At 33.3% G+C, this 18,756-nt stretch overlaps 1 protein-coding gene across 2 annotated transcripts in view; it reads right to left on the reverse strand.

The window, feature by feature from the left end:
- Positions 1 to 17,205, reverse strand: part of LOC111051254 (NADPH--cytochrome P450 reductase) — an 87,683-nt gene extending 70,478 nt beyond the window's left edge. Inside the window, exon 1 of one of the 2 annotated variants that reach the window (XM_039436947.1) lies at positions 16,890 to 17,205. The gene's annotated coding sequence lies outside the window, so the exon portion shown is untranslated. The remainder of the gene's footprint in view (positions 1 to 16,889) is intronic. The other variant, XM_039436945.1, reaches the window with a different exon arrangement.
- Between the last annotated feature and the right edge of the window lie 1,551 nt (positions 17,206 to 18,756).

Below are 18,756 nucleotides of genomic sequence, written 5' to 3' on the forward strand. Positions count from 1 at the left end.
ATTTGATCAACATCCGTGTTGCTATCCTTGTCTATCGTTCGACAAAGCAGGTGGCTCTATCCTCTACCACCACCGCACTGTTCCCAGATAGTTTTTAACAATGTAGAAATATATTAATTAACTAAATATACAATCTCAAAAATGAAAATTCATTAGTGAATCATCATTGGAAAATATATTTTCTAGACAAACAAAATATGATTGATAATTTTCAACAAGAAAGACCAGTTAATATCACAAATCAGATATACCAGTATCATCTATTCCCTATAGAAGACAGTGGCAAGGCAGTGAATCGGCAACGCTGCTCTCCTATCTTTCTCCACTGCCATTATAACGTGGACCTCACTTAGTGCACATATCCGGCGATGGCTCAACATAATATAATAGAACTGGCTTCCAACCGGTTCATAGGAAGGAAGAGAGAGAAGGAAAATTACCTACGTCACATCTCACACACATGTTTCCTATAGTAATGGTTCCACATGCTTCCACGTTATAATGGCAGTGGCGGAAGATAGGAGAACAGCGATGCCGATTCTCTGCCATTCCACTGCCTTGTATAGCGGGTAGATGATACCGGTGTATCTGATGCGATATTAACTGTTCATTCTTGTTTGAAATAATGACGTTTTATTCATCAAGAAATAATATTCTTCAACGATTTAAATTTTCAAAATTGAGAATTAAATATTTTGTTTATAAACTATATTTCTACATTGTTGAAAAACGATCTGGTGGAGCTAGAAAAGGATAGCGCTATCTGCTTTGTCGAATGATAGACAAGGATAGCAACCCCGATGTTAATCAATTACTGCCTTTATTTACCGAGCGAAGTGAGGTCTAAGATTCAAGTCGACGGTTTGGCATTTCTCTTAATGTTTAAATGTTTTAGGGCCGTTTGCACAGTCGAAGCTTAAACTGAATTTAATCAGCTGGTGGCTTAAACTCAAAATGAAACACATTATAACAAACTAGACGTGATACGGATTTAATCCAGTTTAAAATGAAATTTAGTTTAAACCGTCACTTTGCAAACGGCCCTAAATTTTCATACGTTGCGCATTTACGGCGAAACGCGGTAATACATTTTCATGAAATTTGACAGGTATGTTACTTTTTTAATTGCGCGTCGACGTACATACAAGGTTTTGGAAATTTTGCATTTCAAGGATAATATAAAAGGAAAAAGGAGCCTCCTTAATACGCCAATATTAGAGTAAAAATCAGACTATAGAATTATTAATCATAAATCAGCTGACAAGTGATTACACGGATGTGTGGAGAAGCCAGTCTATTGCTGTATTTCCATAAAGGTCTATAGTTTCAATCAGGTACTTGTGGATGAGAATACGGCGTGAGGTCTACTGTTCACAGAACTACTAGTAATGTGGACCCCACTAAAATAATGTGCTTCAAAATAATTACCTCCTGGTTGCTATAAACCCACCAAAAGCTACAGAGCAGATTTATTCTTTTATTCGTTATTAATTCATACAATAAGTACATCACCAAAATAATGGGGAGAGAAAAAATACCGTAACTTTATGTTATTCCTCTCCCAAATTTAGATAAGGTTTCACATAGTCTGAAATAGGTTGTCTTGAAGTTGTTCACTTCACAAAATTTCCAGTCCTTAATTATTTTCACAAAGTAGATTTTTAAATTTTGTCTTGTAGTCTTGTAAATCTTTTTCTTTTTATGAGGGTGATGCCCTCAAAAGTTCTAGGCTTGTGCGTGATTTCTCATCAGAACCTCTCCTATCGACCACACACAAGGCTCTATTTCATTCCTCAAGAATAGAATATAATTCCCATGAGTTGTAATGGGACTATTCACACTCGGTCGGTCGGGCTGAGTGTGAACTGTCCCATTAGAACAAATGGAAATCATATTTTCACTGTACCGGAGACGTTCACTGACACTGTTTAGTGGGGATTCAGCTTTAACCAATTTCACCTTCAGTCATTTATTGACATTGGCCCAACACTAAACTTGAAATGAACACGACACGCGATCTTCAAGTGGATTTACTTCATGCAATCAACACCCTGCTCGGTTTGACCTGTTGAAAAAAAAAAACTCTCTGGAATAATTGACCTTCTCAGAATCATTGCATTCTCATTCTTTTCAAGGCTCTACTAATTATTCTGCTACTGTGTAGGTAGATCTAGATGATCTTCATTCTATTATGGAATAAATTCAACGCAAATTCATTTTTATTCGTGGAAAATATTGGTTTATCACCTATTATTGGTTAATTGAATACTATTCATCTTCACTCTATTATGGAATAAATATTTAACGAAAATTCATTTTTGTTCGTGGAAAATATTGGTGTATTAATTATTGTTGGTTCATTGAATACTATAGTGAGGTCCACGTTATAATGGAAGTGTTTGATTAGCAATGGTATTGCTATCCTTGTCTATCATTCAACAAAGCGAATAGCGCTAACTCTTTCTCGCTTTGCTCTGTTGCCAGATCGTCTTTTAACAATGTAGAATTCATAATTAAAGAAACCCTTAGTCGTTATTTATTTATTTAGTTATAGAGAGGTCCACGTTATAATGGCAGTGTTTGATTAGCAATGGTATTGCTATCCTAGTCTATCATTCAACAAAGTGGATAGCACTATCTCTTTCTCGCTTTGCTCTATTGCCAGATCGTCTTTTAACAATGTAGAATTCATAATTAAAGAAAGCCTTAGTCGTTATTTATTTATTTAGTTATAGAGGTCCACGTTATAATGGCAGTGTTTGATTAGCAATGGTATTGCTATCCTTGTCTATGATTCAACAAAGCGGATAGCACTATCTCTTTCTAGCTTTGCTCTATTGCCAGATCGTCTTTTAAGGATGTAGAATTCATAATTAAAGAAAGCCTTAGTCGTTATTTATTTATTTAGTTATAGAGAGGTCCACGTTATAATGGCAGTGTTTGATTAGCAATTGTATTGCTATCCTTGTCTATCATTCAATAAAGCGGATAGCGATAGCTCTTTCCCACTTTGCTCTGTTGCCAGATCGTCTTTTAACAATGTAGAATTTATAATTAATCAACAAAATATTTCATCTTGATTATGAGAATTCATTATGAAATTATTGAGAAATATAATTTCTTGCTAGATAAAATATAATTGATTATTTTAAACGAGAATGAACAGTTAATATTACATCAATAAACCTGTATCAGCTACCGTCTATAGAAGGCATTGACAAGACAGAGGATCCGCAACGTTGTTCTCCTATCTTTCTCCACTACCATTATAACGTGGACCTCACAGATGATATTCATGCTATTGTGGAATAAATATTTAACGCTAACTCATTTTTCTGCAGTATAGATTCCTGCAGTTGATCATGGAGGGCAAGATTGAAGGAAGACGCCGGCCTGGAAGAAGGAAAACATCCTGGTTAAAGAACCTGAGAGAGTGGTTCAACATTGACTCAACATCTCTGTTCCGAGCTGCAGTCAATAGAATCCAAATTGCATTGATGATCGCCAATCTCCGTCGCGGAGCCGGCATATAAAAGAAGAATAATTCATTTTCCTACAGTTACGTTGAAAAGTGGCCATTGCTGCACTGATTACAGAACGCAAAGAATCACTTTTCCGCTCTAGTGCGGGAAAAATTTTTCTGAACTCCAGATTTGCAACATGGCAACGCAAAATACTTAGTAGGTTATATGGAGCAACAGTGCAGCAAAATCAAAATGAAGTTGGTAACAGTGACTGCTGTGGCTGCTATACTGAGCAGAGGTGCAACGAAGCACAACGCGCTAATTATTAAGTAGATATTATAACCAAGGACAACATTTTTATTCAATTTGACAATAAATTAAGGTTTTTATCAATAATAAAATTACACAGAAAAACATTTGATGCATTTCAGACAATTTTACCCATAATTACCCACTTTTCATATTCAATGGTAACTGTAGGAAAAACTTAATGTGAAATACGTGCGCAAAGTACCTCTGCTGCACTCAACAAACCATTCCGCCCTCCCCTACGGCTCGGGCGTAAACGTTTCTTTCGGTGCAGCAAACTGTCACTTTGCGCACTAGTTGCACAAATAACTATTTTATTCGTGGAAAATATTGGTGTATCAACTGTTATTGGTTTATTAAATTCTAGCAGGTAACCCGTGCTCCGCAAGGGTCTGCCAACAAGCTACCAGCACGGGTGAAGCAGTTAGAATTGTGTGCATTTGAGAGAGCTTGAAGGTCAGGGCCTATTACAGTGGTCGAGAGTTTCAGGACGCCGACGTAAGTCAGTGTTTGGCCTGTTAGCTAGGCAGTGGCAAGGCAGATAGTCGGCAACGCTGTCCCCCTATCTTTCTCCACTGCCATTATAACGTGGGGCTCACAATAACTTCGACTTCCTAAAAAGCAGATCATCATAATTTGAGAACTAATCAACTGACTTCGAAAACTATTAAAATTTTAATGAATTAAGAAATTGAAACATAATTTATTTCAACCTATGAATCAGCGAAAACAGATTTAAAATGACACGTTGACCACAAAAATGCGAAAAATCTGTTGAATCATCATTAAATCAGAAGCTTGGTTACATTTTTTCAATTTCCGTTTGCGAGGAATCGATAATGAACTAGATTTCCGCCACTTTATTACTCTAGACTCGATTTATTGGTCATAATTATTTCGCCGCTTCCATGGCCCAGTGACTGCAATTTAGCAATAAATTAATATTTTATTCGAATTTACTGTTTTTTTTTCTATTTTAAAGGTTTGCAAGGAATATTAAGATAATAAAAAATCATGCAATGCATTTAGAATTCACATAGAATCTGTAACATAGAATAAAGACAAAATTATTTTGTTTTGTTAAATCCTAGTTGATAAGTTTAGTATCTACAAAATTTTACACAATGTAAAGTGTAATTTATGATGATGTCAAAATAAAAGTGATTTGATTTGATTTGAAGACTTCAATATCCTATATCATGAAGTGAAATACTAAATCAGATGATAAGTGGAGTAAACGATCTTTTATCAGAATAGAGGAGCTAGAAAAGGATAGAGCTATCTGCTTTGTCGAATGTTAGACGAGGATAGCAACACCAATGTTATCAAATACTCCCATTACTATATGAACATGGATAGGTAAAAGCTCTACAAAATAGTATTAGGCAATCTTCTATCAGCATGATAGAAATATTTGAAACAGAAAGTACTCAAGTTATAATTCAAGATTATCTATACAAAAGTACAAATAGCAGACTCATGTAGTTTTGAGTGAAATTATCAGCATGTAACTATTGACCTACATAAAACAATTGTTAATTGTTGGAATTTAAATTTTTCTGACTTCTTACTACTATTACTTAATAGGAAAAAATATCCAAAAGATGGAGAGTTCAAAAACTGTGAGATAAGTTTCACTTTCACATCGTTCAGGTTCACTTTCTGAGTTCAGTTTTATTTATTATTATTTATTATTTATTATTTATTATTTATTATTTATTATTTATTATTATTATTTATTATTTATTATTTATTATTTATTATATTATTATTTATTATATTTATTATTTATTATTATTTATTATTTATTATTTATTATTTATTATTTATTATTTATTATTTTTATTTATTATTTATTATTTATTATTTATTATTTATTATTTATTATTTATTATTTATTATTTATTATTTATTATTATTATTTATTATTTATTATTTTTATTTATTATTATTATTTATTATTTATTTTATTATTTATTATTTATTATTTATTATTTTACAAAGGCGACTTTCTAGAAGTATTTTAAGCCTAGGTGATGATGAAGGGATGAATGATAATACAATGAAGGTAGAGTTATGAATGAATAAAAAATATATGTTATGCTATCCACTTGAATTGATTTGAGTCCACTTTTCAGTCCAGAAATAAATAAACTAGAAATTTTGAATTTGATTTGATTAAAAACCGAATACAATAGAATGATGATATTCAGTATAAAGTACAGAATAAAAACGAAATTCCTAAAAGTTAATCACTAGAACGACTGAAAGAAAAACAACTTTTTAACAGGAAAGATTTGCCTATTCTGCTAGAGACTGAAGATTTAGTTAGTTATAATATAATAAAGGAAAGAATTGGCTTTAACACCTACGGGATAGGAAATTGAAGAAAGACGCATCATCACGTCTGAACTACTGGACTGATATATTGAAATTTTGCATATAGATTCTTAAAATACCAAGGATGCTTCTATGCCTATTTTAAGCTCTTCATAATCGGTCAAGTTTTCAGTTTGTCAAGTTTTCAAATAGACCCTTGCGGTCATAGGCGTTTTTTAATTTCTTCAAGATTTCAGTAAGTCAAGTTAGTAATCAAACCGTTGCGGAGCACAGGTTACCTGCTACATTCTTATAAAATTCTGATTTGTCTATGATCAGAAGCTGATAATTTTAACACCAAAACGAGCGATGAGATCGATTAGTTTTTTAATTCACAATTTTTTCAGGAATTTAGATTTTGAGATAAGTCAATAAATTTCAAGGTGAAACCGATTGCGCGCTACCAAATATCGCGAAGATTTTTATTCTTTGCTGTAGTGAGGTCCACGTTATAATGGCAGTGGAGAAAGATAGGAAAACAGCGATGCCGATTCTCTGTCTTGCCACTGCCTTCTGTAGAGGATAGCTGATACCGGTATATCTGATGTAACATTAACTGTTCATTCTTGTTTAAGATAATCAATTATATTTTATTCGTTGATAAAATATATTCTTCATTGATTAAATAATGCATTTTCATAATTGAGATTTAATATTTTGTTAATTAATCATATTTCTACGTTGTTGAGAAAAATATCAGGGAATAGGAAAGGAAAGGAGGTGGAAAGGGATAGCGCTTTCTGCTTTGTCTAATGATAGACAAGGATAGCAACACCAATGTTAATCAAATACTGCCATTATAACGTGGACCTCACTATGAGTTTGATGATGTTAGCACACCTTGTCTATCATCACAAGGCCATAAGGAGGTTGTCAAACAAATGGGAAAAAAGATTGGCTGCCATCTCAAAAGAAAATAATGAATTAACCTTGAGGCTAATGAAATCTAGGATTTTAGCTACCTAATTATCTAATAGTCTAAATAAAACCACCAATAATCATAAATTAAGTGATCTATATCAAACTTTCTGAGCATGTGCGACGTATTTAGGGAATTTGTAGATTTTGTAGAAAAATTTTATAGATTTTTATAGTGAGGTCTAAATCGTTCCTAAATTAATCAAATTTAAATTAGAAACTTGTGCAAAAAAGGTATGCTTCGTCAACATTTTCAAACGCAGGTATTTTTGGTCCCAAAATATATAATAAATAGCAAATAATTTACACAAGAAACTATTCAAATTGCACTTGTTTCTCTCTCTGAAGTAATAAAATAATGATAAAAAGGTGCTGTACCCGCAAGAATATTGTTGTTGTTTCTTAGCACTACAGCCCTGGGTGGGCCTTGGCTTCCTCCGTCACTCGCCTCCACTCGTTCCGGTCATTCGCCATCCTTCTCCATCCTCGAATCCCCATTCTATTCAGATCTCGTTCAACATCCTGCAGCCACCTTCTCCTGGGTCTCCCTCTTCTTCTTACTTGGAAAATTTCACCCTCAAGCAGTTGTCTCTAAGTCTGTTCTGCTCCATTCTCCAGACGTGTCCCAGCCAGCTTATTCTTCGTGATTTGATGAAACGAACTATGTCCTGGTTTTGGAGGATATTGTTTATCTCTCTGTTGCTTCTTATTCTCCATGTTTCATCTTGCCGAACTGGTCCAAAAATTCTTCGGATGATTTTCCTTTCAAAGACTCTAAGTGCGGATATATCGGCTACAGTGAATGTCCATGCTTCGCTGCCATATGTAACTACTGGCCTGATTACTGTTTTATAGAGTTTTATTTTAGTGTCACGTGTTATCAGCTTGGACTTAATTATTTTAACATTTGCAAAATATGCTCTATTTCCACTGACTATTCGTTTGTTTATTTCTTCAGACATTTTATTTTCTACATTCAGCTCTGTGCCTAGGTAAACGCGTCAAGAATATTAAGTTCAAGAATATTATGTTTGTATTTTGGTCCTGCAAAATTATTTCTTTAAAATGTGAATATTTCCTATTTTAGTGATAATAATGTGAAATATTTCTTCTATGTTTGGTTTTGAAGCATCTAAATTTAAAAATCTACTTTGTTAAAATAATTGAGGACTAAAAATTCTGTGAAGTGAACGAACAACTGATGAAGACTTAACCTATTTCGGACTATGTGTAACCTTATCTAAATTTGGGAGAGGAATAGCACAAGGTTACCTTATTTTTTCTCTCCCTATCATTTTTGATTATGTACTTATTGTATAAATCAATAAAGTATTACATGAGATCTAACAAAATGTTACCATCTATTTCAAGTGTAGAATCATTGAGAACATAAGTTGAGTATATATAAGTAAATGAGTACATAAGTATATATGAGTTGAATTCATAGCTAGCTACAATACAAGGTCTATTTAAACTTTCATTCAATTTGCTTTTAGTCTTAAAAAATTGAAAATAAAAGTTCTCTTGTTTTCCTTTGACAAAGCACGGGGGCCTTAAATTACAATATGCAACATGAATAGGAAGATGCTGTATTATTAAGAATATAAATCTGTGATGACATTATTGTAGGCTAGATTTAATGGATTCAAGTTCAGTACAGGCTTTCTATTAAACTGTTAATGAAGATTCAATTTAACTCCGACCAATAATTCAAGTGGGATACAGTGATAATAATTATTTATTGATTTTGAATGAAAAAGACTAAGAAATTGTCAAAAAACCACTGATTTTGACAATTTCTTAGTCTTTTCATTCAATATGAATAATTACCACAATATCAACTTCTCAACTACACAAAAAGTGAAACTAGCAAGTCAAGCTGAACAAGTGAAGTCTTTATTGATTGATACATTAAATACATCATCAAAATGATAAGGAGAGAAAAATAAGGTAAACTTGTGCTATTCCTCTCCCAAATTTAGATAAGGTTACACATAGTCCGAAATAGGTTAAGCCTTGTAATTACAGCAATATTACCTCTTTTATATTTTTGCTAGAACTAATTTGATCCTTATCTAATTTTTGAATAGTAGCGCTCATCGAATTTCCATCTAGAGTTTTATCCTGTTGTCAATATTTGTAGTAGCAGAAGTCTTCGGGGTGAATTACAGCATTTATTTGGGATTTTCGTCTAATAATAATAATAATTAATTTGATTCTATGGTTTCCAGTCTTTAAGTAGAGCTTCAACATCACTGAACTTCGTTGGTACACATTACAGTATTAAGCTGGATTCCCATATGGGAATGATATACTATGATATGGGATTCCTCATATATCAGTATCAGTGTAGGCGCCCGGTACAGTGAAAATATAAATCCCATGAGTTCTAATGCAACTATTCACACTCAGCCCGACCGAGCCAGTATGAATAGCCCCATTAGACTACATGGGAATTATATTGTCGAATCCAGTTTAATGGTGAGTGAATGAGAGAAGTATTGCAAACTTTATGCAACAATCAATTTGATACTAATTATATATCACAAACTGTATTTTTCAAAACCGGAAATACTTGATCATTGTAAATGAATTACACAGTCACAAAAAATTAATGATAGGGCTCTCACTGCCACTTTTCTCTGATGACCTCCTAAAAATGTGTCAATATCAGCTGTAGAGGATAAAAGAATTTGAAGGATTTTCCTAGGTAACAAAATGGGTTGATTACAATTTTAAATATTTCATATCAATTACAAACGTTTGTTATTAAATCATAAAGGTGCGTACAGATATACGCGTCGCAAAACATGAGCAATTCACTTTTAATCTGCTGACTATATCTGAATTTTTACAGAAACGGTAAGATACAGATATAAAAAGCTTGGCATCAGCTGATTAAAAGTGAAATGTTCGCGGCGCGTATATCTGTACGCACCTCAAGAGATTCTAGAAACAGAGACAAATGAATAAATCAGATTCTCTATTATAGAAGGCAGTGACAAGGCAGAGAATCGGCAACGCTGTTCTACAATCCTTCTCCACACCTCACTCTAACGCGGAAACCTTCTCTATCAGTTGATTGAATATTTTGTAAATTAATTATTAATTTTAAATTGTTAAAGGACGATCTGGCAACAGAGCAAAGCGAGAAAGAGATAGCGCTATCCGATTTGTTGAATGATAGACAAGGATAGCAATACCATTGCTAATCGAACACTGCCATTATAACGTGGACCTCACTATAGTACAGTTGCAACCTGTCATGATAAAGCCTTGATTGATCAACGTCCAATTCATCAACTAGTTAACTCATCAACTAGTTTATGGAAAGTAGAGAATGTCACTCATTGAAAGGCCGAGCCGTAGCAATGGTATTCCTATCCTTGTCTATCATTCAACAAATCGGATAGCGCTATCTCTTTCTCGCTTTGCCCTGTTGCCAGATCGTCTTTTAACAATGTAGAATTAATAATTAATCATCAAAATATTGCTTCTTCATTATGAGTATAATTTGTGGATTTAAGTGAAATTTTTAACATTTTTTGTGATTGTGAAGGAAGATTTTGGTTTGGATTTGTATTTTGAAATTAATTAATCTGATAAATCCAAAATTATTGTAATACATACATTTTTTTGGACTCAAAATAGTTTGTGAATTAAGTTATTATTTACATAACCTCTAGACCGTGTATTCCAAATTAAGGTTTAAAGCAGTTTTGGGCGAATGCCTGTTGTTTTTACCTGCATTGTATCTATTGTCTAAGAATAAATAAAATGAAATGAAATAATTGAAAAATATAATTTATTGCTTAATGAAATATAATTATTGATTGTTTAAAACGAGAATGAACAGTTAATATTACATCAATAAACCTGTATCAGCGAGCGTATATAGAAGGCATTGACAAGACAGAGGATAGGCAACGTTGATCTTCTATCTTTCTCCACTGCCATTATAACTTGGACCTCACTATAGACCCTGGATATAGTCACTACCTCCGTAAACAAAGCCGTAGTGCATTCGTGTGACGTCAGCACAGGTAGGGCTCTTACACCAATAAAAATTTGTTGATTTCAGTTGATCTATATCAGCTAGTGTGAAAATAAAATGAAATGAAATAATTGAAAAATATAATTTCTTGCTTAATGAAATATAATTATTGATTGTTTAAAACGAGAATGAACAGTTAATATTACATCAATAAACCTGTATCAGCGAGCGTATATAGAAGGCATTGACAAGACAGAGGATCGGCAACGTTGATCTTCTATCTTTCTCCACTGCCATTATAACTTGGACCTCACTATTGACCCTGGATATAGTCACTACCTCCGTAAACAAAGCCGTAGTGCATTCGTGTGACGTCAGCACAGGTAGGGCTCCTACACCAATGAAAATTTGTTGATTTCAGTTGATCTATATCAGCTGGTGTTTTTATTGGTGTAGGAGCCCTACCTGTGCTGACGTCACACGAATGTTATACGGCTTTGTTTACGGAGGTAGTGATATAGTATACCAGACTATAACTGGTTGTACAGTACACAACTCTAAATAAATATATCTATATAATAGTGGTTATAGTTATAGTTATAGAGCACACGTACTCACACACACAGCACTAAATAAATATATCCATAGAATATAGGTGCCTCCCAGCGGCGTTGCACTTTCGTACGCACCATCACAAACACAAATTTATATAGGTATATTTTTTGAGCACTGACGTATGGAAAGAAAGTGATGGAGACATCCATCCAATTCATACAAGGCGAGTTTCGTAATCTATAGCAAGAATAGTAATACCTTTCATCTTTCGCTTCTGGATAATTCTCTTAATGATTGAGCGATGCAAGCTTTCGCAAATATGAAAGGCCGCTTCTGGAATGTTTGGCATTGTAATTATATACATGGCATTCAGTATGACTATAGTGAGGTCCACGTTATAATGGCAGTGGAGAAAGATGGGGGAACAGTGTTGCTGATTCTCTGCTTTGCCACTGCCTTCTATAGAGGATAGCTGATACCGGTGTATCTGATGTAATATAACTGTTCATTCTTGTTTAAAATAATTGATTTTATTTTATTCGTCAAGAATATATTTTTGTCAATGATTAAATAATTTCATAATTTATTTAAATATAATCCAGGTTAAAAATTTATTTGGAATACACAGTCTAGAGGTTGAGATTGTAATTGTTGAGATAGAAACGTTGTTAATTAATTACCGCACATTTTTGCATGGTTAAAAAGCGATCTTTTAACGTTGCAGAGCTAGAAAAGGATAGCGCTATCTGCTTTGTCAAATGATAGACAAGGATAGCAACACCAATGTTAATCAAATACAGTCATAATTTTGACCACACTATACATTAAAGAATAGTCACCATGAACCAGCTTTTAAATTAGCAATAATTAAATTTTCTTTAAATTTTCCATCAAAATTCAAATCAGCTGTGGTTTTTCGTAAAGTGTGAAGTTTTTAGCTTAAAAATTTCTAGTTTCATTCAAGATTTAGACTTTTTGAATAATAATTATTAAGTTACTGTTTTAGATTTTTCGATTCTAGACTCTAATAGTATCTATTTGATTCAAAATTTGCTCGTTTATCTGAGTATTGAAGAGCGTAAATTGTATTTTGAAAAGTGAGAGTGACATAACCAACTTTTTGATTTGGACTATATAGTATAAATTGGAAATGGGACAGTTTTGGGCATGAGCCTGTTGTGCCTTTCCTCATGTTAAGTATGTGTACACAATGTGATAAATAAATAAAATGAAACAAAATTTTCAAGATTTCTGAAAACGTTCAACATCATAGACGTCTTTGTGAGAAAATAATTGATGTTCATTCAAGTTCTAAACCTTAAATAAGCTGTAAGAATATTCACGATAAGTGAATATTGATACCGTATTCCCATTCACGATAAGTGAATTTTTAAACCGTATTTCCAAATGTAATTTCAGTTGATTGCTGATTTAATAATGCTTCCAATTTCTGAATTCATTGTCATTGACAAATGATTTAGCATTTATGAAGGGGAAAGCTAATCAACTATAGTGAGGTCCACGTTATAATGAAAATGAAGAAAGATAGAAGAACAGAGTTGCCGATTCTCTGCCTTCTTTAGAGGGAAGCTGATATTGATATATCTGATGTGATATTAAATGTTCATTCTCGTTTTAAATAATCGATTATATTTTATTCGTCAAGAAAAGATTTTTAAATGATAAAATAATATTTTTTATAATTGAGATTGAATATTTTGTTACTTAATTATAAATCTACATTGTTGAAAAACGGTGTGGAAACGTTGTGAAGCTAGAAAAAGATAGCGCTATCAGCTTCATCGAATGATAGACAAGGATAGCAACACCAATATTAATCACAGATTGCTATTGTATGACATGAACCTCATTATAGAAGGGTGGTCACACACAAGGTTGGCTTACATTTAGTTTTGAGCCTTCATGAATCCTGCCGTACTTTATATGGGGAAATAACCAAATAAATCGATAAAACAAAATTAAGACTTTAATAAATTGAAACTATACACGTCACTGAATATCGCGAAACTAAAATCTATCACTCTTTGACACCATGACATCACCTCATGAAATTAAAATCTGTACAAATCCATTAATTATTGATGAGTTGATGTTTGTGTAACTGAGTTTTGCAAACGTATGAGACTGAAAAATATTTGAAAGTCTTCAGTTTTCAAGCTCATTCTTCACCAGTTTGATGCCAGATATTGCTTGAATAATGAGGATTTTGAAAATTTGAATATCAAGATAGAAAAACGATTATGTCACAGAATTTCCATTTATGGAGCTTAACATGATCACAAGTCTGTACAATGAACTTGGCTCGATCAAGTTAGCATCTCATTATGTTAACTGATCAAAATGTACAGTTAAATATTATGAATTAGTTGAAGCCTTTCTTTTGTATGCATTTCATTGACCGAGCGAAGTGAGGTCTAAGATTCAAATCGACGGTTTGGCATTTCTCCTTATGTTTAAATGTTTGAATGTTTATATGTTGGGCATTTACGTCGAAACGCGGTAATAGATTTTCATGAAATTTGACAGGTATGTTCCTTTTTTAATTGCGCGTCGATGTATATACAGGTTTTTGGAAATTTTGCATTTCAAGGATAATATAAAAGGAAAAAGGAGCCTCATTCATACGCCAATATTAGAGTAAAAATCAGACTATGGAATTATTCATCATAAATCAGCTGACAAGTGATTACACAGATGTGTGGAGAAGCCAGTCTAAAGGTGCGTACAGACTGTCGCTCTGCTCCGCAACCAAACGTCACTCCAGCAGAGCGATTAATGATCGACCGGCGAGCAACAGTGGTTCGACCGGGGAACGCGAGAAGATCTAACATCTTCCATAACGTTCATGATGGGTGCGTGGGCGGTGCGACTGTGGTTCGATGGTGGTACGAGGGCGGTACGAGGGAGGAGCGTGCTCGGTGCTGGTTGGAAGCGCGAATATGTGTACGCAGCTTATAGTTTCAATCGGGTACTTGTGGATGAGAATACTGCGTGAGGTCTACTGTTCACAGAACTACTAGTATTTCAGTAAATCAACATATTTTGGAGGATAATTTAGGTCTTTAAATAGACCTAGATAGATAAATGAACCTCATTTAGTGCTACTGGTACCTACATCTCGAGGTGATTGCAGCTTTCTAAAGGACGTTTTGGAGGATATTGAAAATTTATTCTGTTCCCATCTCTGGGGGCGGAGCCCCCTGGCAAGCCGGATAAGGCGAGCGAAGCGAGCCTGTCGGCTAGTGGTTCCTTAACCTTGAGATAATACTTCAACTGAGTTGTGGTCGATTTTGTAGAAACGTTCCATGATGAAATAAAAACACATAGATGTTGTCAGTTTTCTACACTTTAATTTGGTACACGCTGACTCAGTCAGCTTGAAAATGTGACCTGTGTGGTCACGAAACCATGGTCGTGTACCAAATTAAAGTGTAGAAAACTGACAACATCTATGTGTTTTTATTTCATCTTGAGATAATAATTACAACTAAAGGACATTTTGGAGGATAATTGAAGAAGGATAATTCAAATATATTGTTGAAATTCATATAAGAATGAATTGTTAAAATAGGCCTATGCAAATGTGGATAAGATTTAAACTTTCATCTTACAGAGCTCATGAACTATTTACAGAGCTATTTGAGAATCAATTTCTCGAACAATATTGAAAGAAAAATGTGATAAGACTGGTCACATCAACACATATTCACAGTTCGATTACAAATACAGCTACCGTACATTTTATCAGTAACCCAGTTGGTACTTGGAGAATTGAATGAAGCTGTGATAATACATTAGACATTATGTAGTGTTCAAAGAGCACATTACTGATAAACCACGTGGAACTGTTTGAAGAAATTGCTCAAAGTTTTTTGTCGATGATCACTAAATTAAAATGAGAGGGATCAAATTGTTTCTGAAGCCTTTGTATCATGTTTACAATGCGGTAAGATATGACAAATCCATTCTATAAGTTTCTACTCTTTTCCTGACGACCTGAGATATGTTATTATGATTTATATTCATTCCTACTATTTAAATTTAATATTTAAATACAGGGCAATTTGTGATAGTGATGTAGACAGAAGTAAAACAAGGCACCTATTATTATCAACATTATTAGACGGAGTTGGGACTTTCTAGTCCTCTCTAACATTTAACCTTGTTTTCACACCTCTCTACCACTTCACCGAGATGGACAACCTATGTACTACAGTTCAGGCTATATAAATTACGGTACCCAAGTTCCTTTATGTATATTTTATTAAAAATAAATTCGCATTGCACTTTGTTGGTGAGGGTACTCAGCCGGGAAGGTTCTACCTTGCCTAAACATATAATTTAAACCGACACTGGGCCTAAATAATGTCATAATTCAGCCGGGACCGACAGTTTCGTGCCCACACAACACCACGTTATCACTTTGAGTAATTGTGAATAAAGGTGATTGTTATTCAGCCGGGACCGACAGCTTTCGTGCCCACACAACACCACGTTATCACTTTGAGTAATTGTGAATAAAGGTGATTGTTATCATTATCTATAATTATTATAACGTTCATCGTGTAACGAGAAACACGTTCCATATTTCATGAGAACTGGCCGGGACCAACAGTTTAACGTGCCAATCCGATACTAAGTTATATATTTCATGGAAAAGTGTTTGATACGGTCTTTCTTCTTAAAATCAGGACTCAATGTCAGAGACCAGGTGGAACTGACGTGTTGAATGGGTGAAACTTTCACACATAAAATTATGTAAGACTTATTAGAAGGTGCATTTCTATTGACAGATTTATATCGTGTTTTCTTTAGGAAATAGCCTAATATAAAAAATTCAACATAAATACATAACTGTATTCAGATTACTCAATGGAATATCTACAGCATCTACAGGATACTAAAGTTGAATTTTTTGTAGACTTTAAGGATCATCTTCCATCATTAGTATGTTTCAAAAATAGACATAACTTAATTTTGACATTACAACAAGAATATTAGGTTATGTTGTGTTGTTTTAGTGAGAATGTAGTCTAAATGGTGACAGCTTCATCAACGTTTGCAGGACATGAAATAACATTTTAACCTCATAAGCTTATAACAACTCCAGACAACATGTCATTGAAGATCTTATCGTAGATGATACAAAATATGCTAATTTAGTTGTCTATACGGTAAAGTTGAATATCCAACTGGCTATTCCAATAAATATAAATGTCTATCAATAAGAAAAAGTAAAACAAAGTTACCAGCAAGTAAAATGACGACTAGTTCCTTGTTGATTGAGCTGAACTTGAAAATTCAGTGCCAAGTTATGATAATTATCACTCAACTACGCAAAACCCAAATTTTTGTAAGTTGTCCAAGATCATGAGTGGATGATGGTTCAGTTTCACATATAAAAATGGAAAGTAGCAATGTCCCTGCTGTAGATTTCTCACGTTAACTAAGCTAAATAACTAATACATTCCACAAGTCAACAGGTTACAAGATAAGAAGAGTTTCACACAAACACATACACTTAACAACTTGGAGTACTTACAAAAACTGACTGAAAATGAAATGAAATGAAAAATCGTGATTGTGAAAAATAGAACAGACTAAACAAGTTCTACCAACTGTCGGTGAAGGTTATATTATATTCAAAACACTTCATATAAAAAGTGTATGTCAGTATTGTATGAAACCGTCATTTCTTAACATGTTTTGAAGTATCTACAATTTATAAGAATAAAGTAAGCTGAAGTTAATTATATTAAAAACTTCTTTTGATAGAAAAAACACTTCAATTCTATCGAAACAATATTTCAAAGTCGATAGCAACTTTCTATCGATACCACATCGATATTTTGACAGTTCACAGTTCAGCGCAAAACTTTAAAATATTTGCAAACTTTGTATTTAGGATTTAAAAGAGCGTTTGAACAATAATATATTGATTAAGTCATATAACAGAGATATAAGTGGTCAAGTACTGTTTATTCCTTACCAATGATTATATTTTTTAAAATAATTGATTAATATTTCTCCAAAATGATCAATGTTTATTGAGATATTTAAAATAGTTTGCACAATTTAGTGAATACATTTCATGGAATATCCAATAAAACTGTTGTAATAACACAATAAACATCGTCTGAATAATATCTTGATGTTACCAATCTGACACCAATTAATTTTTTTAAGAGAAATATTATAATAGGTACTGAACATTTTTTGGTAAATTGTAGGTCTAATAGACATTGCCCTAGTAGGTACTACTCCAATAGTAACTTTTATCAGTTTTGTTTATTATACAGAACTGGATAATAGCTTCGGCAGTTTTACAAGTTTATTCCTTTTTACACTATATCTAGTGCTAAAAAAGGTGTCCAGACCACAATACGTACCCACGATGATGAAATTACGGTACCATATATTTGTAATCAAAAAACTTGAGCATTATTGTTTACTAAATGGATAAAAACTTACAATCAAAGATCTATTTCCTCTTATTTAAACATAATTATACAAGATAATGTTTCTTTTTTTCTTTATGGCTACGTTTGAATATAAGTGAATCACTTGATAAATGATTCGGCTATATAATGCAGCCGAAACATGTAGTGACTAAATAATTTTAAAAAGGGTAGGGTACTCAGATTTATATTTCTATTAACAACATAATGTGATTTGTAATTAGGGATGTCAATCCCGGGACTGATTTCCAATCCCGGTATTTCGGGATTATCCAATATCAATCCCGGGATCCCGGGACTGATCCCGGGATTGGCAAAAATCAGTTTAATGCATTTTTAACCAATTGTTCCTCCTCAATTACATGTTCAGTAACAGTGTGTGTAGAGGAAAAAGGGCCCATTAAAGAGGGAGAGGCTATTATTAAAATAAAAAAATATATTTAGGAATAATATTAAAATTGAACATTCTATTTCTATAAATGTTTTCAAGATTATAGGAGTAACTGTTTTATTTCATGTCCTACCTTGAATTTGCTGTATCCTAGATGATAGTGAGAACTGAGGAAAGCAAGATAACTCTCATCAGTCTTTTTTATGTAGACAAAAGCATTTCTATCCTACATCAGGACGGGATAGAGCTCACACTTTAATTACGTCA

The sequence above is a fragment of the Nilaparvata lugens genome, chromosome 10, assembly GCF_014356525.2.
Source record: "Nilaparvata lugens isolate BPH chromosome 10, ASM1435652v1, whole genome shotgun sequence".
NCBI classification, from domain to species: domain Eukaryota; kingdom Metazoa; phylum Arthropoda; class Insecta; order Hemiptera; family Delphacidae; genus Nilaparvata; species Nilaparvata lugens.